The sequence below is a fragment of the Mirounga angustirostris genome, unplaced genomic scaffold, assembly GCF_029215605.1.
Source record: "Mirounga angustirostris isolate CCGP_5_RB_7025 unplaced genomic scaffold, mMirAng1.0.hap1 SCAF_12, whole genome shotgun sequence".
Taxonomy (NCBI): domain Eukaryota; kingdom Metazoa; phylum Chordata; class Mammalia; order Carnivora; family Phocidae; genus Mirounga; species Mirounga angustirostris.
In genome coordinates this window covers 66,080,690-66,108,496 of record NW_026991720.1, presented here as the reverse complement: position 1 = coordinate 66,108,496, position 27,807 = coordinate 66,080,690, and the positions used below count along the sequence as shown (strand labels likewise).

General features: G+C 39.1%; 1 protein-coding gene across 1 annotated transcript in view; it reads right to left on the bottom strand.

The window, feature by feature from the left end:
* ASNS (asparagine synthetase (glutamine-hydrolyzing)) overlaps positions 1-27,807 on the bottom strand; it is a 160,301-nt gene that overhangs the window by 26,254 nt on the left and 106,240 nt on the right. The window contains exon 3 of the mRNA XM_064575239.1: positions 689-759. The gene's annotated coding sequence lies outside the window, so the exon portion shown is untranslated. The remainder of the gene's footprint in view (positions 1-688; positions 760-27,807) is intronic.

Here is a 27,807-nt window from a genome sequence, read left to right as displayed (position 1 = left end):
GAGCCAGATGGCTTTGGAGCATCCAGAAACTAACTAGTGCATGAAGGAATGCTTTAAAGACTTTCCCACTGGCACTGCTACCACTGGCCTCCTAACACATTGGGTAAGTCTCTTTAGCTTGACCTTACTCTTGATGCCTGTCACCTAGTGATGATGAAAGCCTGATTTGGCCTCTTCCCTTTGAGCACACAGGTACATATTAAAGCTTGCTTCCAGCAAAACCTTCCTGTCAAAGAGAGGAGTCTACGAGGTGAACAAGCAACAATTTAAGCACAGCCCCTACCTTCTGGCTAGCCTTCTACCCCATTTCTTCTTCCTCCATTTGGCTTCACTGGTTATAGACCTTAGTTTCAAATCTCAGAACCCTTGGCTTTTAATTAATTTTTGAACCAGCTTCTTCACCTAATGTTGCTTTCACAAGCTCTCATGCTATGCTTTGGGAGAGACAATCAGCATAATGTAATCATACAGATCAAATACAGAATCCCAGTGACATCACCTTCAAGCTACATGACCTTGAGCAAATCCCCTCTGACCCTTCATTCTTTCAACTGCCAAACAGAAAAAAGGTGTGACCTTTGCAGTTTTGTTGGGAGGTTTAGAAATGCTGAGAGGGTTAGAGAACTGGCAGAAAAGTTGAAACAATAAAAGTTCAAAACACATCAGCTATTGTTGTTATTGGACTTACCTTGATATTCGTATTGTATATTGCAGAAAGGAAGTTTCTTCTATAATGAAGCCTTGCCCACTCTTCTAGACCTAGAGAGATGAACAGGAGGACACTTAAGCTATCCCCAGATGTCTCTACAATTCTACATCACTAGACTAGGGGTGGAAATAACCAAAATCGTAAGAGAAGTTTGAAAAAACTAGTTTGAAACATAGTTTGAAAAAAATAACTGGGGCACCTGGGTGGTGTTGTCAGTTAAGTGCCTCTTGATTTTGGCTCAGGTCATGATCTCAGGGTCATGAGATCAAGCCCCATGTCAGGCTCCACACTCAGGGGGGAGCCTGCTCGGGATTCTCTCTCTCCCTCTCCCCACTCATGCACAAGCTCTCAGTCTCTGACTTTCTTAAAAAAAAAAAAAAAAAAAAAAAAAACTTTCTTAGCCTTTAATTGTATCTATTAGAAATGTAACTTTCTAGTTTTATATATCAGCAGATGTCATTCAAAATGCTTTGCAAAAATACACGAGTCGCACAACATTGTGAATGTACTAAATGGCACTGAATTGTACACTTTAAATGGTGAATTTTATGTTATGTGAATTTTACTTTAACAAAATTAATTTTTTTAAAAGATGCAGAAACTTCTGTTGTCTTCAAAATCAGAATGTTGACCTGAGGATCATTTTTACAAATAGAGATTCCGATTCTGTAGGTCAAGGTGGAGCATGGTTATCAACACCTTTTATAAAATCCCTTAGTAATTCCAATGAGCCAGGGTTAAGAACCATTGATTAATAACTTAAAATATCTCAAATTAGGCAAAGGAGATGAATAGAGTAGAAATTGCACTTTTTACAAAAAGATAATTATCTGGCTAACATGGTGTGACTCTGGGGACATTCTTTTCTTTTTATAATTTATATTATTGTGGTTACAATAAAGTTTGAAGAATGCATTTATACCCATGTAAATCACACTTTCCTGTGGATCTTCATTCATTTCACTTTTAGGAAGAAATATCTGCTTGAGGTCTTGGAGCAAGCAAAAGGTAGGGCAAGCTTGGGAGCCATGAGGGGAGGAAAAATAATCCCCATGGTACCTCCTGGATTCTCTTCATTCAGTTCCATTCAAAAAGGTCCCAAAGCACAGTCTAGCATCCCATTGTGTCCTAGATGGGAGGTGGGCAGGGGGCATGTGAACTTTCTGAGTTTCTTCAGTTCATCAGAGTGCTGTGAGATCTGGAGGAGAGAGGGGTACAGGGGTGCACCAAGGGTGCTGCAGGCAGTGCTCAGCTGTCCTCAACCTTCCCTCCACCTCTCCCAAGTCATTTCCTGGCCCCCTCCATGCCTGCATGTCTGGCATGTGAATGCAGACTGGATGTTACCTTTCTGAAAGCATCTGCTGCTACCAGGAAGATTCTACCTTGGACAAGAGGCTGAGATGAAGGGAGTGGATGATGGGAAGGGATGGTAAAGGGAGAAAAATATTAAAGCTACATCTGTGAGCCAGATAGTAAGAAAAAAGGGACTCTAAATTTAAAAGCAACAACAAAACACAAAAAAACAACTGCCTGGCTTCTTTATTTCTCAGATTGGAGAAAAGGAACCTCATCCTTGCTATTAAGAGGTTGCCCAGTTTGCTATTATGTAAGAGAAGGTGCTTCTGTATTTGTTTGCATTTCTTTTCAGGATAAAAACACTTACTTGTTTGACTACCCTCTTCCACATTTTATTTTTCCCTCATCCTTTAATTGTAAACTCTGACTTTTCAGATCAACTCAGATACTACCTGGCAGACTTGCTACTGCATAAATATTTAATGAATTAAGAAATGGTAAGTTGGGGTGGAATAAATGAGAAGACTAGAATGGTCTCTTTTCACTGTAACAGATTTGATGAAGCTTTCCTTGTGGTGCGTAGGAAAACTACATCATATTCTTACATTGTACGTTCTTACACTTCATTTAATAGAAGTGTCTCCTACTTCTCTTAGAGCTGATGTCCAAGCCTCATGTAACTGAGTTGAGGCAGGAGTCTGGTACCAAGCTGTGAGCTCTTGGTAGACCCATTAATGCAAGGTTAGGAGACTAGAATATTGATGTCTACTCCCAGATACAGAAATAGTTTATGATTTGTCTCTTGGCAATTCACATCATCTTCTTGGGTTTCCACTATTGTAAAAAAAAAAAAAAAAAAAAAATGGGGGGGCAGAGCAAGATGGCAGAGGAGTAGAAGACCTGGATTTCGTCTCCTCTCAGGAATTCAGCTGGATAGGGATCAAACCATTCTGAACACCTACAAACTCAACAGGAGATTGAAGAAAAGAAGAGCAACAACTCTCTCACCAGAAAAGCGACCACTTTCTGGAAGGTAGGACGTGCGGAGAAGTGAATCCGAGGCGATATTCGGGAGGATAGACGGCGGGGGAGGAGCCTCTGTCGGCCACTTCTGGCAAGTGATAGAACCACGGAGCACAAAATCGGAACTTTTAAAAGTCTGCTCCGCTGAGGGACGTCACTCTGGTGGCTAAGCGGGGGGTGGAACCCTCCGGGACAGTGTGGTCACAGGACCCTCGGGGTCACAGAAAGACCGGGGGTGCCTGAGTGCGGCAGAGCTCCCAGGTAACAGAGCAGGGAAGCCGGCTGCAGAGGCGGAGCCCAGGCGCGGGCTCTCAGCTCGGGGTGGCCATAAACCGGGATCCGCGGCCCAGTCGGGCCCCTGCTCCTCCAGCAGGGACTCAACAAGCGGCAGATCTGGGGAGACTCACCTTCCTCCCCCGGGAGGAGCCGCGGGGGAGTGCACCGCAGGGATCGGCTGGGTTTGGAGACTCCACCCGGGGTCGGGTGCCAGAGATAGAAACGCGCGGTCACAGGCCTGGCGAGCGCGGAGTGCGGCCGGAGACCGGGGAGACGGGAGTGACTGACAGCTCTTCTCTGGGGGCTCACTGAGGAGCGGGGCCCCGAGTTCTCGGCTCCTCCGGGGCGGAGATTGGGAGGCCGCCATTTTCACTCTCCGCCTCCAAAGCTGTACGCAGGGAACAAAAGCCCCGGAGAGCAAACCCAAGCAGATTACTTAGCCAGGAGGGGGCAAGGGCGGGGCAATTCCGTCTCCGGCAGAGACATTTGGAAACCACGGCAACAGGCCCCTCCCCAGAAGATCGGTGAGAACAGCCAGCCAAGACCAAGTTTACTGATCAATGAGAACGGCAGAACTCCAGTGCTAGGGGAATACTGCACATAGAATTCATGGCTTTTTTACCATGATCCTTTAGTCTTTCAAAGTTAATTTTTTTTTTAACTGTCTTTTTGTCTTTTTATTTCTTTTTGAATTTTTCTTTTTCCCTTTTTCAACCAACATCTTATCAATCCCTTTTTTTAAAAAAACATTTTTATTTTTCATTTTTAGAGTCATATTCTATCCCTTCATAGTAGTTACCCATATTTTTGGCTTATATATATAAGTTGTTCTCTCTTTAAAATTTTGAGATAGTTTCTTCTAACAGATTAAAATATACCCTAAATCTCTAGTATATGGTGTTTTCTATTCCCCTGCCTGATCACATCCTCTCCCTTTTTTTTTCTCTTTTTCTTTTTTCTTTTTTTAAATCCTCTTCTTTCTTTTTTCAAACAACTTCTTATTAATTCCTTTTATAACATTTTTTATAATTTCCATTTTTACAGTCATATTCCATCCCTTCATCATATCAACCCTTATTTTTGTACATATATAAGTTTTTCTTTCTTTAAAATTTTGGGAGGCACTTTCTTCTAAAAGACCAAAATACACCCCAAATCTAGTGTGTGGCACTGATCTATATACCATATAGATCATATTTGACTACATTCTGGTTTTTCTTTCATTGTTGTGGTTTTGTTTTGTTTGTTTTTGTTTTTATCTTTATCTTTTTCTTTTTTTTTCTTTTTCTTTTTTCTCTCTTTCCCTTTCTTATCCCACTGCTTCAGGTCTTTTCTGGTTTGTTTAGAGTATATTTTCTGGGGACGTGGTTACTCTGCTAGCATTTTGTTCTCTCATTAATCTATTCTCCTCTGCACAAAATGACAAGACGGAAAAAATCACCTCAACAAAAAGAACAAGAGGTAGTACCGACTGCCAGGGAACTACTCAATACGGACATTAGTGCGATGTCAGATCTAGAGTTCAGAATCATCACTTTAAAGATACTAGCTGGGCTTGAAAAAAATATGGAAGTTATTAGAGAAACCCTTTCTGGAGAAGTAAAAGAGCTAAAATCCAAACAAGTAGAAATCAAAAAGGCTATTAATGAGGTGCAATCAAAAATGGGGGCGCTAACTGCTAGAATAAATGAGGCAGAAGAGAGAATCAGTAATATAGAAGAAGAAATGATGGAAAATAAAGAAGCTGAGAAAAAGAGAGATAAACAACTACTGGATCACGAGGGCAGAATTCGAGAGATAAGCGATACCATAAGACGAAACAACATTAGAATAATTGGGATCCCAGAAGAAGAAGAAAGAGAGAGAGGGCCAGAAGGTATAATGGAGCAAATTATAGCAGAGAACTTCCCTAATTTGGGGAAAGAAACAGGCATGAAAATCCAGGAAGCACAGAGAACCCCTCTCAAAATCAATAAAAATAGGTCAACTCCCTGACATCTAATAGTAAAACTTACGAGTCTCATAGACAAAAGAAAATCCTGAAAGCAGCTCGGGAGAAGAGATATGTAACCTACAAGGGTAGAAACATTAGATTGGCAACAGACCTATCCACAGAGACCTGGCAGGCCAGAAAGGACTGGCAGGATATATTCAGAGCACTAAATGAGAAAAATATGCAGCCAAGAATACTCTATCCAGCTAGGCTGTCATTGAAAATTGAAGGAGAGATAAAAAGCTTCCAGGACAAACAAAAACTAAAGGAATTTGCAAACACGAAACCAGCCCTACAGGAAATCTTGAAAGGGGTCCTCTAAGCAAAGAGAGACCCTAAAAGCAACATAGACCAGAAAGGAACACAGACAATATACGGTAACAGTCACCTTACAGGCAATACAATGGCACTAAATTCCTACCTTTCAATAGTTACCCTGAATGTAAATGGGCTAAATGCCCCAATCAAAAGACACAGACTAACAGACTGGATTAAAAAACAAGATCCATCGATATGCTGTCTGCAAGAGACTCATTTTAGAACCAAAGACACCCCCAGATTGAAAGTGAGGGGGTGGAAAACCATTTACCATGCTAATGGACACCAAAAGAAAGCTGGGGTGGCAATCCTTATATCAGACAAATTAGATTTTAAACCAAAGACTGTAATAAGAGATGAGGAAGGATACTATATCATACTTAAAGGATCTATCCAACAAGAAGACCTAACAATTGTAAATATCTATGCCCCTAACATAGGAGCAGCCAATTATATAAGGCAATTAATAACAAAAGCAAAGAAACACATCGACAACAATACAATAATACTGGGGGACTTTAACATCCCCCTCACTGAAATGGACAGATCATCTACGCAAAATATCAACAAGGAAATAAAGACTTTAAATGACACACTGGACCAAATGGACTTCACAGACATATTCAGAACATTCCACCCCAAAGCAACGGAATACACATTCTTCTCTAGTGCCCATGGAACATTCTCCAGAATAGATCACATCCTAGGTCATAAATCAGGTCTCAACCGGTACCAAAAGATTGGGATCATTCCCTGCCTATTTTCAGACCACAATGCTTTGAAACTAGAACTCAATCACAAGAGGAAAGTCAGAAAGAACTCAAATACATGGAGGCTAAAGAGCATCCTACTGAAGAATGAATGGGTCAACCAGGAAATTAAAGAAGAATTAAAAAAATACATGGAAACCAATGAAAATGAAAACACAACTGTTCAAAATCTTTGGGATGCAGCAAAGGCAGTCCTAAGAGGAAAGTATATAGCAATACAAGCCTTTCTCAAGAAACAAGAAAGGTCTCAAGTACACAACCTAACCCTACACCTAAAGGAGCTGGAGAAAGAACAGCAAATAAAGCCTAAACCCAGCAGGAGAAGAGAAATCATAAAGATCAGAGCAGAAATCAATGAAATAGAAACTAAAAGAACAGTAGAACAGATCAACGAAACTAGGAGCTGGTTCTTTGAAAGAATTAACAAGATTGATAAACCCTTGGCCAGACTGATCAAAAAGAGAAGAGAAATGACCCAAATCAACAAAATCATGAATGAAAGAGGAGAGATCACAACCAACACCAAAGAAATACAAACAATTATAAGAACATATTATGAGCAACTCTATACCAGCAAATTAGATAACCTGGAAGAGATGGATGCATTCCTAGAGATGTATCAACTACCAAAACTGAACCAGGATGAAATAGAAAACCTGAACAGACCTATAACCACTAAGGAAATTGAAGCAGTCATCAAAAATCTCCCCACAAACAAAAGGCCAGGGCCAGATGGCTTCCCAGGGGAATTCTACCAAACATTTCAAGAAGAATTAATACCTATTCTTCTGAAACTGTTCCAAAAAATAGAAATGGAAGGAAAACTTCCAAACTCATTTTATGAGGCCAGCATTACCTTGATCCCCAAACCAGACAAAGACCCCATCAAAAAGGAGAATTACAGACCAATATCCCTGATGAACATGGATGCAAAAATTCTCACCAAAATACTAGCCAATAGGATCCAACAGTACATTAAAAGGATTATTCACCATGACCAAGCGGGATTTATCCCTGGGCTGCAAGGTTGGTTCAACATCCGCAAATCAATCAATGTGATACAATACATTAACAAAAGAAAGAACAAGAATCATATGATCCTCTCAATAGATGCAGAAAAAGCTTTTGACAAAGTACAGCATCCTTTCTTGATCAAAACTCTTCAGAGTATAGGGATCGAGGGTACATACCTCAATATCATAAAAGCCATCTATGAAAAACCTACAGCAAATATTATTCTCAATGGGGAAAAACTGAGAGCTTTCCCCCTAAGGTCAGGAACGCGGCAGGGATGCCCACTATCACCACTGCTATTCAACATAGTATTGGAAGTCCTAGCCACAGCAATCAGACAACAAAAAGAAATCAAAGGCATCCAAATTGGCAAAGAAGAAGTCAAACTCTCACTCTTTGCAGATGATATGATACTTTATGTGGAAAACCCAAAAGACTCCACCCCAAAACTGCTAGAACTCATACAGGAATTCAGTAAAGTGGCAGGATATAAAATCAATGCACAGAAGTCAGTGGCATTCCTATACACTAACAACAAGACAGAAGAAAGAGAAATTAAGGAGTCAATCCCATTTACAATTGCACCCAAAACCATAAGATACCTAGGAATAAATCTAACCAAAGAGACAAAGGATCTGTACTCAGAAAACTATAAAATACTCATGAAAGAAATTGAGGAAGACACAAAGAAATGGAAAAACGTTCCATGCTCATGGATTGGAAGAACAAATATTGTGAAGATGTCAATGCTACCTAGAGCAATCTACACATTCAATGCAATCCCCATCAAAATACCATCCACTTTTTTCAAAGAAATGGAACAAATAATCCTAAAATTTGTATGGAACCAGAAAAGACCCCGCATAGCCAGAGGAATATTGAAAAAGAAAACAAAGCCGGTGGCATCACAATTCCGGACTTCACGCTCTATTACAAAGCTGTCATCATCAAGACAACATGGTACTGGCACAAAAACAGACACATAGATCAGTGGAACAGAAGACAGAGCCCAGAAATGGACCCTCAACTCTATGGTCAACTAATCTTCGACAAAGCAGGAAAGAATGTCCAATGGAACAAAGACAGTCTCTTCAACAAATGGTGTTGGGAAAATTGGATAGCCACATGCAGAAGATTGAAACTGGACCATTTCCTTACACCACACACAAAAATAGACTCCAAATGGTTGAAAGACCTCAATGTGAGACAGGAGTCCATCAAAATCCTAAAGGAGAACACAGGCAGCAACCTCTTTGACCTCAGCCGAAGCAACCTCTTCCTAGAAACATCGCCAAAGGCAAGGGAAGCAAGGGCAAAAATGAACTATTGGGACTTCATCAAGATAAAAACTTTTGCAAAGCAAAGGAAACAGTCAACAAAACCAAAAGACAACCGACAGAATGGGAGAAGATATTTGCAAATGACAGATCAGATAAAGGGCTAGTATCCAAATTCTATAAAGAACTCATCAAACTCAACACCCAAAGAACAAAGAATCCAATCAAGAAATGGGCAGAAGACATGAACAGACATTTTTCCAAAGAAGACATCCAAATGGCCAACAGACACATGAAAAAGTGCTCAATATCGCTCAGCATCAGGGAAATCCAAATCAAAACCTCAATGAGATACCACCTCACACCAGTCAGAATGGCTAAAATTAACAAGTCAGGAAACGACAGTTGTTGGCAGGGATGCGGAGAAAGGGGAACCCTCCTACCCTGTTGGTGGGAATGCAAGCTGGTGCAGCCACTCTGGAAAACTGTATGGAGGTTCCTCAAAAAGTTGAAAATAGAGCTACCATATGATCCAGCAATTGCACTACTGGGTATTTACCCCAAAGATACAAAAGTAGGGATCCGAAGGGGTACATGCACCCCGATGTTTATAGCAGCAATGTCCACAATAGCCAAACTGTGGAAAGAGCCAAGATGTCCATCAACAGATGAATGGATAAAGAAGAATTGGTATATATATACAATGGAATATTATGCAGCCATCAAAAGGAATGAGATCTTGCCATTTACAACAACGTGGATGGAACTGGAGGGTATTATGTTGAGTGAAATAAGTCAAAAAGAGAAAGACATGTATCATATGATCTCACTGATATGAGGAATTCTTAATCGCAGGAATCAAACTGAGTGTTGTTGGAGTGGGGGGTGGGGTGTGAGGGATGGAGTGACTGGGTGATAGACACTGGGGAGGGTATGTGCTCTGGTAAGCGCTGTGAATTGTGCAAGACTGTTGAATCTCAGATCTGTACCTCTGAAACAAATAATGCAATATGTGTTAAGAAAAACAAAAAAGAAGAAGAAGAGGGTAGCGGGAGGGGAAGAGTGAAGCGGGGGAAATCGGAGGGGTAGACGAACCATGAGAGATGGTGGACTCTGAAAAACAAACGGGGTTCTAGAGGGGAGAGGGGTGGGAGGATGGGTTAGCCTGGTGGTGGGTATTGAGGAGGGCACGTTCTGCATGGAGCACTGGGTGTTGTGCACAAACAATGAATCATGGAACACTTCATCTAAAACTAATGATGTAATGTATGGGGATTAACATAAGAATAAAAAAAATGGGGCTGAACTACATAAACTTCCTAGTCCCTTCTAGTCTTAGAGCTCTAATTGTTAAAACTAAATGGATGTGAGCTATTTAGGGCATTCTACTGTAGGAGAAATTAACCTTTATTGATCTTTACTCCCAAGAACCCTCACATTCACATTGCAAATAGGATCTCCCCCCCCCTTTAAACATAATTGAGAATCAGAGATAAGATGGGACTTGCTCATGATCACACAGTTATCGAGGAATACATCCCAAATAGATCTAAACCCCGATTCCATTCTCTGCCACCCCACATGGCCTCCTATCTGGGAGACTGATCTCTACAAGAGGATAGTCATTTTTATTTCAGGACACAAAAAGTCCAGGTTGTACAACATTAAAAATATAGTATATTATTAAGTATAATCTTTTTCCCAGGCTTTACTTGCATTTTTTTATTGGAAGCTAACAAAGGACTGGACACATTTTTTTATTATTTTAATTGAGCTATTAAGAACACAGAATTCATCCCATTACTGTTTCAAAAAGACCCTACTGTCTGTATCCCCATCTCCCATCCCCATGTCTGCATCTCCACTCTGTCACTCATACATTACTCAAGTTTATTGTGTAAAATTAATGTTCCGTAGGTGCAAGATCCACAACCAGAGAACAGCTCTGGCTAGGAATATTAATTAAAACAAGAACTTTTACATGAAAATAACCTAATTGGCATGCAGTTAGGAAGAAGAATGCCATTTTTCATGTCAAAAAACGGAGCAGTCTCACATGACAATAGTTGTACATTTAGTTTCCCATTGAGAACAATAAGTGATCAGCCACTTAAATGTAGTAAAGGTTCTGAAACCCATTTTGTTTACTTCAACATAACAGCATCTATGTTTATCTTAAAATATAATTCTTCACATAGGTTCATGATATCTCTGATAGGCAAGGCCAACTACAGAGCGAGAGTATGGAAGGAAAATGGAAAGGACAGTGGAGGAGACAAGGGCTATGAGAGGTTTTTAAGTGGAATGGAATGATCATATTGACTGCTTCCAAAGCTAACCTTGCTGGCTGTGAAAAGAACCAACCCCAGTGGGAACCCAGCAGCAGGGGAGAAGGTCAGCAGCACTGGGGGTGCAGAGGCACCTCTGCAGTACCCTGCAGAGGAGGATGAGGGATAGTGCAAGTCCAAAACATTGCAGTCTTGGGGAATGGGCAGAAGGAGAAACCATGATAAGAAATAAAGACTATCAGAGGAGGAGATATTAAAATAGAGACATTTGGAGAGTAGGGAAGGGGTTGGAAGGAGGGGCACCAAATATTGAGTTTAGCATAATATCTATTAAGATAGAAATGCCTGAGCTACATCTGTTATGCAGTTGGATGAATGTACCAAATCTCAAACTTAGGAGAGATTTAAAAGACAATAAAACACAGTCATTATAACATCAGCTTTAGAGTCAAATAGACAATGGGTTCAGTCAAAGCTCTGCCATTACTAATTCTGTGAGACTGGACAAGATTTGGAGACTTTATGAGCATAAACTTCCTCATTTGAAAATGAGGATAGTAATAATCAAATGAATACTTGGTTTGGACTAAATGAGACAAAGCAGATATATCAGTGAGCAAAGTGCCTGGTATATAGTAGTAATTGCTCCATAAATGTTATACACTATTATTATTACATAGGTTATCGAACCATGAATAAAGGTAGGAATTGAAGTCAGAAGTTTGGAGCTGATAACCCTGTAAGTACACAAGGGAAGATAATTAAAGGCAGGGCCTTAAGGATGCCAACTCTGGAGAGTCAGGCATAGCAGAGGCAGGCAAAAACAGACTGAGAAGGTGTAGAAGGGGAAAGGACAATCACAAGAGTATTGTGGCCTGGAAGCCAATGGGAATAGGCAACAAGGAGGGGGATGGATCAGAATCATTGTATTAAGCAGTTATGGAACAGAAAATTAATCATTAGACCTGTTAATGAGGATGATTTCATGGATCTGAACAAAGAGTACTCTGATGAAAAAAAGAGTAGAAGAAGTACATAGAGACAGCATTCAGCTTTCCTAAGATTTTTATTCAGTAAGAAAAAGGAAGGACAGAGACATTTATAAATAAGTAAATTTTATAGATGCCTCTCAAATGCTCCAAAGACATGAAAACCTGGTCTCAGGTTCAAGTAAGACATTGGGATTGACAGTATATTGGGCAGCATTTGTTAAGTTTAAAACAATGGTCTTGCAGTCAGATCTGTGATCTAGTTCCAGAACTTTCAACCTGTGATTTGAAAAGATACACAACTTTTTTGATCCTCATGCCAAACAAGAATACAAATTTTAAGATTGTTCCAAGAATTAAATGAGGTAAAATATATTAAAAGATAAACACAGTTCCCACACATAATAATGTTCACCCCAAAATGGTATATTTCGAAAGTTGTAGGAGTATTTGGAGAATGGAATCAATCATCCTGAAAAAGCAGAAGAGGTAGGAATTAAAGGCCAGGCCTTGCAAGTGCCAACATTTTAGGAGTAACAAGAGAATGATTTAAGCAAATACACTACAAAATTATAGGTAGGGGCACCTGGGTGACTCAGTTGGTTAAACGTCTGCCTTCAGCTCAGGTTATGATCCCAGGGTCCTGGAATCGAGCCCCGCATTGGGCTCCCTGCTCAGCGGGGAGCCTGCTTCTCCCTCTCCCTCTGCCTGTCACTCCCCCTGCTTGTGCTCTCTCTCTCTCTCTGTCAAACAAATAAAATCTTAAGGAAAAAAAGTATAGGTAAACAGCCATAGAAGATTTACAAAGGTTGGTGAACTAGAAGCAATGCAGGAAATTGTTTCATAGTCATGAGATAGATCAATAGCACCAATATAGGGAATAAGAAAGACTAGAACTAAAATTATATCACTGGACTAGACAATGAGGAATTCACTGGGAATGGCACATGAAATTGATCTCTAAATTGTTCTATGACCAGCCATTGGTTTCTGTTTCTGGTTGATTGAGGTCTTCTCCAAGGGCCACCAAATCATACCTCTGAAATATTGTTTTTGTGTCAAATGGATCTTTCATGCATCGGTGGTCAGAAAAACTAAAGGGACAGAGAGCCTGTAACTTCATCAAGCTAATAAAAAAAAAGATCTAATATGCTATTTTATGTCTTCTTGAACACATGACAGAATGGGACCCAAAAATAGTTTTCACTATAACCCAACTCAAATTTTTCCAGCAACTACAATTTTCTATCAAGAATTAACTAAGGACTTTCAGGGAAGATGGCAGAGTAGAATCCTAAGCTCACCTTGTCCCATGGATACAACTAGATAACACCTACATCAGTGTAAATAACCCAGAAAATGACCTGAAGTCTAGCAGAACAGACTCTCCACAGCTAAATGTAGAGAAGAGTCCACATCAAAGAGGGTAGGAAGGGCAGAAATATGGTTAGGAGCTAAACAGACCCACAGAATGGTCTGTGGAAGGAGGGATGCATAGGCAGAGAATGGGGAAAGGAACAGACATCGAAGCATGGAGAACCCACAAAGAGAAGACAAACCACCATAATATTTGGCTTTGAAAATAAGAGGGACCAAATTTTGCAAGTTCTTACAATCAGAGGGGCTTAAAACCTGGAACTTCAAAAATCAGTGGGCTTGGCTCTAGGAGCGTCAAGAGGGCAGAGTCCCTACCTTTAAAGAGACAGCACAACAAACAGTCCCACAGAGATATAGCATAGAAGCAGCAGTTTGAAAAATGCCTGAGGTTTACAGGAGGGAGCTCTGTTTACTAATCTCAGAGCATGTGATGGCAGGGATTATTGGGAAACTACTCCAGGAACAATAAAGCTGGCAGGCACCATTTCCCTCCCCTACCCTCCAGCCTAAACACACAAACACCTGCAGGAACCAGCACAGTGCCAAGACTCACTACCTAACTTGCTAACACCACTCACTCTGCTCCTATGCACTTTTCTTCAAATACACTCCATCCAACCCAGCCTACCTTGGTCCAGGAAGGACAAGCATGGACCCTGCTGGCACCATGCACCTAGCCCTAGCGTTCTCTTATGGACTAGCCCTCCTCCAATATGCATTTGGCTGGAGCCCACCCAACTCTGTACCATAAGCCTGGCAGTGTGCAAGCAGTCCCAACAGAGACTAGCACCACTTCAAAGTGACTCCTACCCTAGGGAAATGGGGAGATAACCACACACACCAGCAGTGGGCTGGGGGCAGACATCTGGTCTGACTACAGGCCCCACCCACCAACAAAAGCTTCTCAGGGCACAACACAGGGAAAGTGCCCTGCAGTTTGGCAGTACTGCATCTCTGAAAAATGTCTGGTCTGACTCAGTGCAGACCCAAAGTGGCCCCAGAATGACCCACTAACAACACAGGGACCAAATCCTGCCCACAACAGGCAGAGAGCCACTATAGATGACTGGACTGAAAGCAGCTCAGCCACAATAGTAGGGTACACACAACACACATAGGAGACACCCATGAAGCACCAGGTTCTGGTGAACAGGAGACATTGCACTGCAGGGCACTATAGGACCTCTTCTTCTTAAGGCCACTTTCAAGAACAGGGGATGTAGCTGACTTTCCTAACACATAGAAATAGACATAGAGAGTTAGATAAAATGAGGAGACAGAAAAATGGGTCCTAAATGAAAAAACAGGACAAAAATTCAGCAAGACACCTAAACGAAATGGAGATAAATATATGCCTGGGTAGAGAATTTAAAGTAATCATCATAAAGATACTGACGGGACTTGAGAAAAGAGTGAAGGACCTCAGTGAGACCCTCAACAAAGATAGAAAATATAAAAAAAAAAAACAATCAGAGATGAAGAACTCAATAACAAATTAAAAATACATGAGAGGGAATAAATAGTGGACTAGAGCAATAAGAAGGGATCCATGACCTAGAGGAAAGACTATGGAAAACAATCAAAATGAACAGGATAGAGAGAAAATAATAATAATAATAAATGAACATAGACTTAGGGAACTCAGCGCCACCTTAAAGCATAGTAACATTCACATTATAGAGATTCCAGAAGAGAAGGAAAAGAGGTCAGAAAATTTATTTGAAGGAATAATAGCTAAAAACTTTCCTAATCTGGGAAAGGAAACAGAAATCCAGATCCAGGAGGCACAGAGAGCATCCAACAAAATCAACCCAAGAAGGTCCACACCATGACACATAGTAAATAAAATGGCAAAAATACTGATAAAGAGAGAAATTTAAAAGCATCAAGAGAAAAGAAAAAAATTTACATACAAGGGAAATCTCATAAAGCTATAAGCTGATTTTTCAGCAGAAACTTTGTAGGCCAGCTAGAGTGGCATGATATATTCAAAGTTTTCAAACAAAACAAAACAAAACAAAAAATACCTGTAACCAAGGATGTGCTATACAGCAAGGCTATCTTTCAAAATAGAAAAAGAGATAAAGGGTTTCTCAGACAAACAAAAGTTAAAGGAATTCATCACCACTAAACTAGACTTACAAGAAATGTTAAAGGGGACTCTGGGTGGAAAGGAAAGACCATAAACAGGAATAAGAAAAGTAGGACGCACAAAGCAGCAAAGCATATGACACCATATACCTAAAATGTGGAGCCGAGAGAAGAATAGGTTCAAACTTAAGTGACCATCAGCTTAATATAGGCTGCTATATGCAGAAAATGTTATATACACACCTAATGGTAACCACAAATCTAAAACCAGTAATAGATACGCAAATGCAAAGAGAAAGGAACCTAAGTATATCACTAAAGAAAGCCAGCAAACTATGAGAGAAGAGAGCAAGTGAAGGAAGGAACAGAGAGCTACAAAAGCAACCATAAAATAAGTAATAAAAGATCACTAAGTACATACCTATAGATAACTATCTTGCATGAAATGGACTAAGTGCTCTAATCAAAAGACATAGGGTGACTGACTGAATAAAAAAGCAAGAGCCATCTATATGCTGCCTACAAGAGACTCATTTCAGACCTAAAGATACTTGCAGATTGAAAGGGAAAGAATGAGAGAGCATTTATCATGCAAATGGAAGTGAAAAGAAAGCCAGGATAGCAATACTTATATCAGACATAATAGATTTTAAAACAAACATTGCAACAAGAGACAAAAAAGGAGGCAACATAATCATAAAGAGAATGATCTAACAAGAAGTAGTAAAATTAGTAAAAATTCATGCACCCATCATGGGTGCACAAAAATAAAGTAGCTAATAACAAACATGAAGGAAATTATCAATAATAATACAATAATAGTAGGGGACTTTAACACCCCATTTACATCAATGAGTAGATCACCCAAACAAAAAATCAACAAGGAAACAGTGGCTTTGAATGACACATTGGACCAGATAGATCTAACATATATTCAGAACATCCCATCCTAAAATAGCAGAATGCACAATTTTTTCAAGGGCTCATGGAATGTTCTCCAATATAGATCACATATTAGGCCACAAATCAAGTCTCAACAAATTCAAAAAGATCAAAGTCATACCAAGCATCTTTTCCTGACCACAATGTTATGAAACTAGAAATCGACTACAAGAAAAAATCTGGAAAGAATGCAAATACATGGAAGTTCAATAACATGCTACTAAACAAGGAATGGGTCAACCAACAAATTAAGGAGGAAATTAAAAAATACACGGATACAATGAAAATGAAAGCACAATGGTCCAAAACCTTTGGGATGCAGCAAAAGCTATTCTAAGAGAAAAATTTATAGTAATACAGGCCTACCTCAGGAAGCAAGAAAAATCTCAAACAACCTAACCTTACAGCTAAAGGAGATACAAAAAGAACAATAAGCAAAAACCAAAACCAGTAGAAGAAAGCTTGTGGCTGTATCTATCTGTCAAATAAATAAATAAATCTTAAAAAAAAAAAAAAAGAATTACATAGTGATTTTACTAATCAGGCTTTCAGCACTCCAGAGATGTACTGCCTCTACTCATACTACAGCCCCCTGGTTGTTCTCTCATGTTATTTCATTGCCTTCTTGCTCTACCCTCCCCTGATTCTCTTCTTGCCTCTGATTTGTCCTTCTTAATGTTGAGGGGGATCAGAAAATGCTATGTTGGCATAAGGATTATTTTGAGCTGAAGACAATTGAGAAACAGCAGAAGTCAGAGAGCTCTTTACCTTCCCTCTACCTGCCTTAAAACAGGGCATAAATATCCCCTTATGAAGATGTCTCCCTCTCATACCAAGAAAGGAACAATAGCCTTTACCACTGGAGGTAAAGTCTGAATAAACAAAACTATATTAAGTCACCTTTATCTTCCATTAGTTCTCCCCACATAGTTAGATCTACACAATTTATAACCCTTTGTTAAAATGGAATATGAGGGCCCAGGTCTAAATGCCTCTTTTGGTCTTCACTAATTTTTTATGTATACATGTAAAAATAACATCAGGCAGAATTTGTATGCCTTCTGTTAATTTGTTCTTTATCAGTTTAATTCACAGATCACATTAAAAAACTAAGAGGGTAGAGAAATGTTTTTTCTTCCCTTACAATATCTTTGCTCGTCTTCCTCCTACTTTTCAAATATTGGCTCTGTTGCAAATTCACTTCCCTCTTGCTCTTTCAGGGCAACTGATTTTGGCCTTGCTCAGGTTTACATCATTTTATTGACACAACTAATACTTGCTGAGTACCTACATTTGTCCTACTTTGGTTTAGGAAGCAACTATGGTTAGAACAAATTCCCCACTTTCTTGGAGTTTACTTTCTAGAGAGGTGAATTGTAAAATAAGGACATAAATGTAAGGTATGTCAGGTGTGGAGGTGTAGGTAAATGGAATGTAGAAAAATAAAGCTGATTCAGAACATATCAGAAGAATAATCACTCCTACCATTTACTAAAATATTATCATGTGCCCAAAACTATGCTAAATACATGTCATCTAATTTAATCCTTAAAATTTAAATAGCTAAATATTACTAGCCACATTTTGCAGAAGAGGCTCATCATTGTTCAGTCACTGCTAATAAAAAGCAAAACTGAGATTTATTTATTTTTTTAAGATTTTACTTATTTGAGAGAGAGAGAGAGTGAGAGAGCATGAGAGGGGGGAGCTGAGCAGGGAGCCCAATGCAATGCAGGGCTCTATCCTGGGACTCAAGGATCATGACCTGAGCCCAAGGCAGATGCTTAACCAACTGAGCCACCCAGGCGCCCCCAAAACTGAGATTTAAACCCAGATTAATCTAACTGCAAAACTGTTTTCTTAATCACTGCCCTATACAAATATTGTAGTTGCTTGTGAGAACCATCTGTGGTATGGTGTCTGAGCCCTAAGTTAGTGCTACATCCCAATAGACATCTCAGGTATCTTAGGACATACTTATTTTTGAAAGCAGCAAATAATGTAAAACCCTGTTCTTCACTATGTCCTGAATGTTTGTCAAGAGACTTACTTTAACATGTACAAAACAGAGCAAAATATTTTCCTTCCAAACCTCTTCCTCTTCTTCTTTTCCTATTTGTTAATAATATCACAATCCTTATGAATTTAGGAACAAAGTGTATTAATCTAGTCAGGAAAGAGAAACCATACAATGATGGAAAAGTTTAATACAAAAGCTATTAACTATGAAAGGGGATAGATGTACTGAGAGATAGGCTTGGGAGAAGAAAGAATTGCTATGAATCCAGGGTAGCAGATATCAGAAGCAGCCACTGTCCCCAGGGCTGAGGCAGAGTGCACAAGGAAGGCCCCAGCACTTTCAGCATGAGACCCAGACGTTGTTGGAGGGGGCATAGCCAGTTCCCTGGATGGCAGAGAAGTCACCATGGTGCAGTGATGGTGGAACTTGCCAGAAATCAGCCCTGTACGGGGCCAAGGAGAGCTGTTCACAGGGGGGTGTCTCACTGGAGGCATTCTGCTGCCAAATTTTCTGAGTGGGGTGAGTGGGGGAGCTGCTGGCTGCTGGCCACCAGCCATGGGGAAGCTGTGCGGGACACAGGAGCAGGTGCTGGAAAGAGACACACACACACACTTCACCAGAACCGAGAAGCAAAAACCTTTCCTCTTGTGCCCTCTACCAACAAACCTGAATCTTGTGCCAGCTGGCAAAGGAAATGTACTTAAAGGGACCACATTCATTTCACAGAGCGGGCTTTGGGTGAATTTGAAGCTGAATGGCTATAGGTGGCTCTACATGGCTAACTGGTGCTCGGGAACCATCCCAGGTTGATCGCCCCTCATCTCACCCCCTGATCAGGCTTGTACCACGTCTTGCAGAGCCTGCCCTGGCAATGTCTGGGCAGCTCCACAGCTAAATCATCATCTCCTGCTCCTCACTGGTCTCCTACTTCTCAGCAGTTCACATTCCAGCTCTCCTTCCCACTACCTCTAGAGATACTTTTCTTAAAGGCAAAAATGCATCTATGGATGGGCTGTGTCAATAGTTCCTCTATGAATTTAGACAGGATGCATGTGAGACCAAGGAGTACAGTACTAATTGGTCTCAAAGGACAGCAAGTGAGCATATAATACTCTATCTGGAAGTTAGCAATTCTCTTCTTGAATTTTCCATCCTGGTTTTTCATCCCATTGAGTTATGGTTTGGAAGCCATCAGTACACTTAGGAATTGTGGGAGACAACTGGCAGGGTGGGGGATGAATGATAACGCTTTGCTCAAACCTGCATTTCAAATACTGAAAAAGAAGTCCTTTTAGACCATGGATTGAAGATAGGAGAAAAGTAGGACTATCATTTGAATTATTGACTAACAAACAATTGAATGATTAACGAGTGCTTGCTATATACACGACACTGGAGGTGCTTATACCTGGGCATCGCTGGCTTCTCTATTAGGGAAAGTGCTGAGGACCCATGATGGAAATGTTTCCATTTCTTTTAAAATCAGAAGGAAAAGAAATGAACTTTTAGGTCAAAGAAAATATTTTAACATATAATAATATATTTTTCTGTATACCAATACAATTATAAAATATACATCCTAACATTTTGTGTAGAGGGAAGGATCCACGAAGGCAAAAGTGCTCAGGACCCATGAAAGCCATAATGTGGTCCAGTGTCCAGGGGCTCAGATGTAAGTTGGGAATCCAGCTCAGTGTTTTCTAGTCTCTGAGCCATGGACTTGCAGAGTTAATGCTCTTGTAGTATTGTTTGTAGACTGAAGAATCTCCGAAAAAAAATTGTGTACCTTTGTGATCAATAAATGGGAACTTATTTTTAAAGTGATTCTGAAGTCATTTTTTCATATATATTCTCAGCAATGATTACTGAGAGAATAGTTACTATGATGTATACCTGAAAAGCATCCATATAGTTTTGTTATGTTAGAAAAGTAATCCATAAACTGGAATGGCTAAAAAAGCATTGATTTAGTAGACCTATATACCAACTATATCAACATTTTATTTTATTTTATTTTATTTTATTTTATTTTATTTTATTTTATTTGACAGAGAGAGACACAGCGAGAGAGGGAACACAAGCAGGGGAAGTGGGAGAGGGAGAAGCAGGCGCCCCGCAGAGCGGGGAGCCCGATGGGGGGCTCAATCCCAGGACCCTGGGATCATGACCTGAGCCAAAGGCAGACACTTAACGACTGAGCCACCCAGGCACCCCTATATCAACATTTTAAAAAACTTTATTATAACTAATACTTTCTGGATTGAGACAGGATGTGTTTATTTAGGTCAAGAGTATACATATACTATAGGGTAAATCTGAGAGATGATGACTGGCCCTGGCCTATACTTGGAAGGGGACAAATCCAGGGTTGATTTATTTTATTTTTTATTTTTTTATTTTATTTTTTTATTTTTTATTTTTTTTTAAGATTTATTTATTTATTTGACAGAGAGAGACATAGCGAGAGTAGGAACACAAGCAGGGGGAGTGGGAGAGGGAGAAGCAGGCTTCCCACAGAGCAGGGAGCCCGATGTGGGACTCGATTCCAGGACCCTGGGATCATGACCTAAGCCGAAGGCAGACGCTTAACAACTGAGCCACCCAGGCACCCCTTAAATTCAGATTTTTAAAATTCTTTCGGTCTAGGGTACAATCCAGGTATTAGACATCAACACAACTGAATAATAAATATTATTTATGATGGAATGATACTGTAATGGAGATGAGAAGAGCTTGGGAACACAGAGGAAGGAAGGATTTGCCTGGGGATCAAAAGGACAGCTTTGGGAAACCTGAAGGGTGATTCCAACTGTTCTCACCCATCATTAATTCAACAAATACATCTGGAACAAAATGTCTCTTTCGGGTATTGTGTTTGATATCATCTGTGAAAAAGAAATGAGCCAAAACAATTTACAATTAAGGGATATAGGGAATAAGACTGGAAGTCAAATAATAATAAGAATTTATAATTATTTTCTAAAGAGAGATAAACAAATACAAAAGCTCCCTGTTTTGTAGAGCCACATACCAGTCCACCTCCAAGTCGTGGGTGAGGCAGATATTTGGAAATAAGATCCGGATTGGCCCTGAATTTTTATTACTCTGATTTTCATTTGCGTCCTGACAGTTTGGCTCAAAGACACAGCTGCAGGCTTTTCTCCCCTCCCCTCGTCCTTCCTGCCAACTGTTGTTTCCTTCCTCAGACCCTTTTTCTTCTCAGCCTATAGTTTAGAGTAGAGTTAGCCTGACAGCTGCAACAGAGGCCCTGCCTCATTTGGAGACCTGGTCTGTCCTTGTAGAAAGGAGGTAATGTCCCCAACAGCAGTGAAATATCAGGACAAGCAGGAAGGAGTGGAAGGAAGGCTGAGAGCAATTTAGAGTAGATGGAGCCCCCCTCTGTCTCCCTCTCCTTAATACCTAACAATGACTTAGTAAATTGCCATATGCCAGAAAGTTGTTATAATTTTACATATATAAATATATATAAATTCATATAAATCTCCATAAATCTATGATTACGATGTGACAAGCATCCTCTAATGTACTACCTCAACTCACCCAACTATTTGAGACTACATTAGCTTCCACCCTTCCATATTCTTCCACCCTTCCATATTCTTTCTACCTTCAGTCTATTGCCTGTCACAACATGCACAACTGTAAGTAGAAATCCTGGTCCTTGTGATAAAACTGCATTTTGTGATATGGGGGGTATGGGGTAGAGGGAGGCTTGATAGAGGGCAGAGCTTGTAGTCCCAAGTTGACAAACTTGAAAAAGGCATTTTAAAGGAGACTGCCTATAAATGAAAGAAGTTATGCTATTTATCCAATAAAATGTTTAAGATCTAAAAATAATTCACATTATTTGTCCAGGGGAGTAAAAACATAAACACTCCATGAAAGAATCACAATGTTTATTACTGAGAGCAGTAGTCTAAGGAAACCTTGTGATTTTTATCTTTTAGGATATACGACAAGAAGTTCTCTTTATTATGTAAGCTGGGTTATTTTCTCCAGAAACTTCCCTGACTTTGTAGTTTATAATCCAGACATACATACCTATATATTTATGAATCTGTCTAGGGGTTATGACTATTAAGTATCATTTCCAGGAATCCTTGGTGGTGTGGGGTGTGATTAGAGGCAGAGAAGGAGGGTCCTTCTGCAGGTGTATTGGCCAGGTGGTTTACCACTGCATACCCAAGTCCTGATATTACTTGTCCTAAGTCTCCCTGAGGAGCATAGATGTTCCCTTGAGATCTTCATTCAGTCTCATGGGGATGCCACAGGATATATTCTTTCTGCCCTCCAGGCTAAAGATGCCAAGTGTTTTTACAATTTCTGGGGAGTGGCGTGGGGAAGGAGTATTATGGCCACAGGACCATGACAAGAAGCTGTATTTTCACATAATCTCCAGTACTACAACTCCATTTTTCTTGATAAGAGCATTATTGAAAAATAATTTATATACCATAAAATTCACCCATTCAAATTATACAATTCCATAGTTTTTAGTGTATTCATAGAGTTGTATACAACCATCACTATAGTCAATTTTAGAATATTTTCATCACCTCAAAAAGAAAAGCCCTTTAGGCACCACCTTTAACCACCACTTCTCCCCCATCCCTCCATGCCTCCATCACCACCAACCCTATGCAACCACTAATCTTTCTCTTTTTGCCTGTCCTGTCCATTATAGGATCTTCATTAAAAACAAAAACAAAAACCAAATTCTATAGACCAACAATTCTTAAATTTCTTCTCTTCCTCCTCCTCTTCTTAATTAGGCCACCTGTAAAAAAAAAATCCTTGAGGACCATGGAGAGCTTTTGTTTATGTAAATTATATCTATCAATATTTAGGGTATAAGAAATTAGAACTGAGAAATTTAAAAGTTGTTTATTCATTGATTCATTTAAAAATAATCCTTTACTTAACATAATTATTTTTATGACAAATAATATTTCCTTCCCAACATTAGTGATGAGAGCTTTTCTTTACATATTTTGAAGCTCTCTTTCATTTCTGGCTTAGAAGATAGCTGGAGTCTCACCTCTGTTTCTTTTTTCAGTCTGTTGTGATATGTTGTTTTGAATAAGTACCTGAAGAGAATCTAGCCCCATGGAGATGTGTAGTTGGAAAAAAGAGGAGTATTTCAGTAGCTTCTTTGGATAATTGTGGCTTTTCTTTTTTGACACTACACCAAACTGGGCAAGTGGTAGTTTCTTAAAGGTTGGTTGTAATGTAGAATCTGAAATAATATCAATGATTTTTTCATACTCTGTACACTCAAGAGAGAATGAGAGTGAAGAGTCAGATGACTTCTTAGTAATTATGGAAACAATTTTGACCTCATAAAATAACTGAGAGAATCTTTTGAAAGGCTGTATTTTGAGAATTGCTGCTGTAGACCAAGGATAATTATGATTTAACATGCACCTAGCAGGGGTGGGATAGCCTTCTTAAAATTTAGATTGAGGAAGACTGATAGAAAACTGAACTAGACAGAGCATCAATAAATAAGCCCCAACATGGGGCTCCATCTCATGACCCTGAGATCATGACCTGAGCCAAAACCAAGAGTTGGATGCTTAACTGACTGAGTCACCCAGGCATCCTAATAAGCCATCTATTTTTAAGGAATTGTATAAGAAAGATTTAAGAAACAGGAAGAGTAACTAAACAAATTAAGTTTATAATTCTCTCCGGGAAACAAAGTCTTTTTGAACAGGATACACCTCAGGAGTAGAGCTTATGCATGGCATTACTGAGGGACCTGCAAATGAGATTTAAGGAAAACCTAGAGTAAGACATCAGGGAGTCCTACCCTGAGCTCACACTGTCTCTGTCCTTTGCTTCACCTCAGCCAACCCCTATGTTTTTGTTGTTTCACAGACAAACAAGGCTACACCAAATCGTTGTGTAAAATGAGACTCAGACTCAAGATTTACAATATGACTTTTTGCTTATCAAAATTCCACCACAGAAAAGGAGAGAGTATATACCAGTCAAAGACTGAGGATCACCCTAATAAACTGTCCTTCATTAATTCATTTTTTAAAAAATGTTACATAAAACTATAGCTTTTATTTCTTTAATTTTTTAAATCTTTTTTAAAAAAATTCCAGTATAGTTAATATACAGTGTTACATTACTTCCAGGTGTACAATATAGTATAGTACAATATAGTGATTCGACGATTCTATACATTACTCTGTGTTCATGATAAGTTGTACTCTTAATTCCCTTCACCCATTTTACCTATTTCACCCATCCCCCCACCCACCTCCCCTCTGGTAACCATCAGTTTGTTCTCTATAGTTAAGAGTCCGTTTCTTGGTTTGTCTCTTTTTTTTTTTCTTTGTTCATTTGCTTTGTTACTTTAGTTCCACATATGAGTGGAATTTGTCTTTCTCTGACTGACTTATTTCACTTAGCGTTATACCCTCTAGATCCATCCATATTGTTGCAAATGGCAAGACTTCATTCTTTTTGATGCCTGAGTAATATTCCACTGTATGTATATGTGTGTGTGTTTGTGTATAATCTTTATCCATTCATCTATCAGTGGATACCTCGGGTGCTTCCATATATTGGCTATTGTAAATAATGCTGCAATAAACATAGGGGTACATATATCTTTTCAAATTAGCATTTTAATTTTCTGTGGGTAAATACCCAGTAGTGGAATTAGTGGATCATATGGTAATTCTATTTGTGATTTTTTGAGGAACTTCCATACTGTTTTTCATGGTGGCTGCACCAGTTTACATTCCCACCAATGATATATGAGGGCTCCTTTTTCTTCACATCCTCACTTTGTGTGTGTGTGTGTGTGTGTGTGTGTGTGTGTTGTTGATTTTAGCCATTCTGACAGGTGTGAGGTGATACCTCATTGTACTTTTGATCTGCATTTTCCTGATAAGAAGTGATGTTGAGCATCCTTTCTTATGTCTGTTGGTCATCTGAATGTCTTCTTTGGAGAAATGTCTGTTCATGTCTTCTGCCCACTTTTAAATTGGATGATGATGATGATGATTTGGTGTTGAGTTGTAGCAGTTCTTTATATATTTTAGATACTAACCCTTTATCAGATATGCCATTCGCAAATATCTTCTCCCATTCACTAGGTTGTCCTTTAGTTTTGTTGGTTGTTTCCTTTGCTGTACAGAAGCTTTTTATTTTGATGTAGTGCCAATAGTTTATTTTTGCTTTTGTTCCCCTTGCCTTAGGAGACATATCTAGAAAAATGTTGCTATGCCCAATACCAAAGAAGTTATTGCCTATGCTGTCTTCTAGGATTTTTATGGTTTCAGGTCTCATATTTAATAAAGATTAGAGCAGAAATAAGTGAAATAGAAACTGAAAAAACAATAGCACAAATCAATGACACCAGGAGCCGGTTCTTTGAAAAGATCAACAAAATTGATAAAACTTTAGGCAGCCTCATTCAAAAAAAAAAGAAAAAAAAAGTATTCCAATAAACAAAATCAGAAATTTAAAAGGAGAAATAACTGGCACCACAGAAATATAAACAATTACAAAAGAATACTATGAAAAATTATATACCAACAAATTATATAACCTAGAAGAAATGGATAAATTCCTAGAAACATATAACCTCCCAAAATTGAATCAGGAAAAAATAGAAAATTTGAACAGATTGATTACCAGCAATGACAATGTATCAGTAATCAAAAAACTCCCAACAAAGAAAATTCCAGGACCAGATGACTTCACAGGTAAATTCCACCAAACATTTAAACAAGAGTTAATACCTCTTCTTCTCAAACTATTCCAAAAAATAGAAGAGGAAGGAAAACTTCCAAATTCATTCTATGAGGCCTACATTACCCTGATACCAAAAACAAAAACAAAAACAAAAACAGAGAGGGAGAGATTTATTTGTAAATGAGATTTAAGGAAAACCTAGAGAATAGATTGAGGAAGACTGATAGAAAATCACAAGGTTTCCTTAAACTACTGCTCTCAGTAATAAACATTGTGATTCTTTCATGGAGTGTTTATGTTTTTACTCCCCTGGACAAATAATGTGAATTATTTTTAGATCTTAAACATTTTATTGGATAAATAGCATAACTTCTTTCATTTATAGGCAGTCTCCTTTAAAATGCCTTTTTCAAGTTTGTCAACTTGGGACTACAAGCACCCCATCTTCCATTTTTATACACTTTCATTACTTTATCACCCCCAATATTGCTAGTTTTTAAATTTGTCTACTTTTTTTTGCCCCTCCATATTTTCCTTCTCTGCAAATATGTTTATGATTTACATATTTCCCTTCTCAGATCCAAACCTAAATTCCATAATATTAATGACTTTCACCAAATGTCTTATTTTCCTTGGCTTTTCATCCTTCTATCTTTGCTGCAAACTATTCTGTATTAACTAGTCATCTGATCCTTCTTATTACTTCACTTCTGATCCTGGCTGCCAAGTAGAAAATAGTTTCCAGCCTTTGTGTGACCTCTTGTCTCTAGTCCTCTTTTTTCACATTTACTTTCTTGGTTATTCCAGACCAAAGCAATATCTGCAAGGCCTTCTCCCAACCCTCTCACTCTTAGCATATTTCTTAAAAGAAAATGGAATCCTTGAAGTACAAGCTCTTCCAATTTCTTTTCTACTCCTCTCTAGGCTTACTTATAACTATACCCATTCTTACCCCTTCTTTCCTATTCTAAAAGAACAGAGGGCTGTCTTCTTGGAGATCAGCCCCTTTTCCTGAATACTGGATTATAATTGTCACCTTATTTCTTCATCTGCCCTCCCCAAAGGTACTTGTTGCATTGTCCCCTCTGCCCTATAATGAGCAAATTTCACTTTTCACATGGTCCTTCCTATAAGTCTGCCTTTGACTATAACCTCATAGTAGGCTACCATCTTCTGTCTTTCCTGTTCTTGCCCAGTGAACTTTCAGGAAGAAAAGCATTTGCATGCTGTGTTTACTTCCTCAGTCTGTATCACTTCTATAATATGCTTTATTGTCTTTTCCAGCTTAAAGGGAATAGCAAAATAGAGGGGAGATGACTAGGCAGGTGGACAGGCTGGCCATCAGATGATCTCATGGGGATATTTTATTTCCTAAAGTCATTTCAGGCGGGGCTTTGAACCTCAGCTTTTCCATCCACAAGTGAAGTTCTCCAAGTGTCCCAGAAGTGGTCAGATCTAGATAGATAGACTCATGGTGACCAAACTCATAATGCCCTGAGTTAAATCAGAATCCAACATACTGCTTTTAAAATAAAAAAAATATATATTTCTATTCTTTGGATAAGAATTCTTTCCCAGTAGTAAAAACACACAAGAAACCAAATTATAAAAGTTGTTTTTGAGTCAGCATTTCAAACAATAAGCTTGATGACTTAAGAGCTTGATATTTTAATGGTTCATGGTTTCA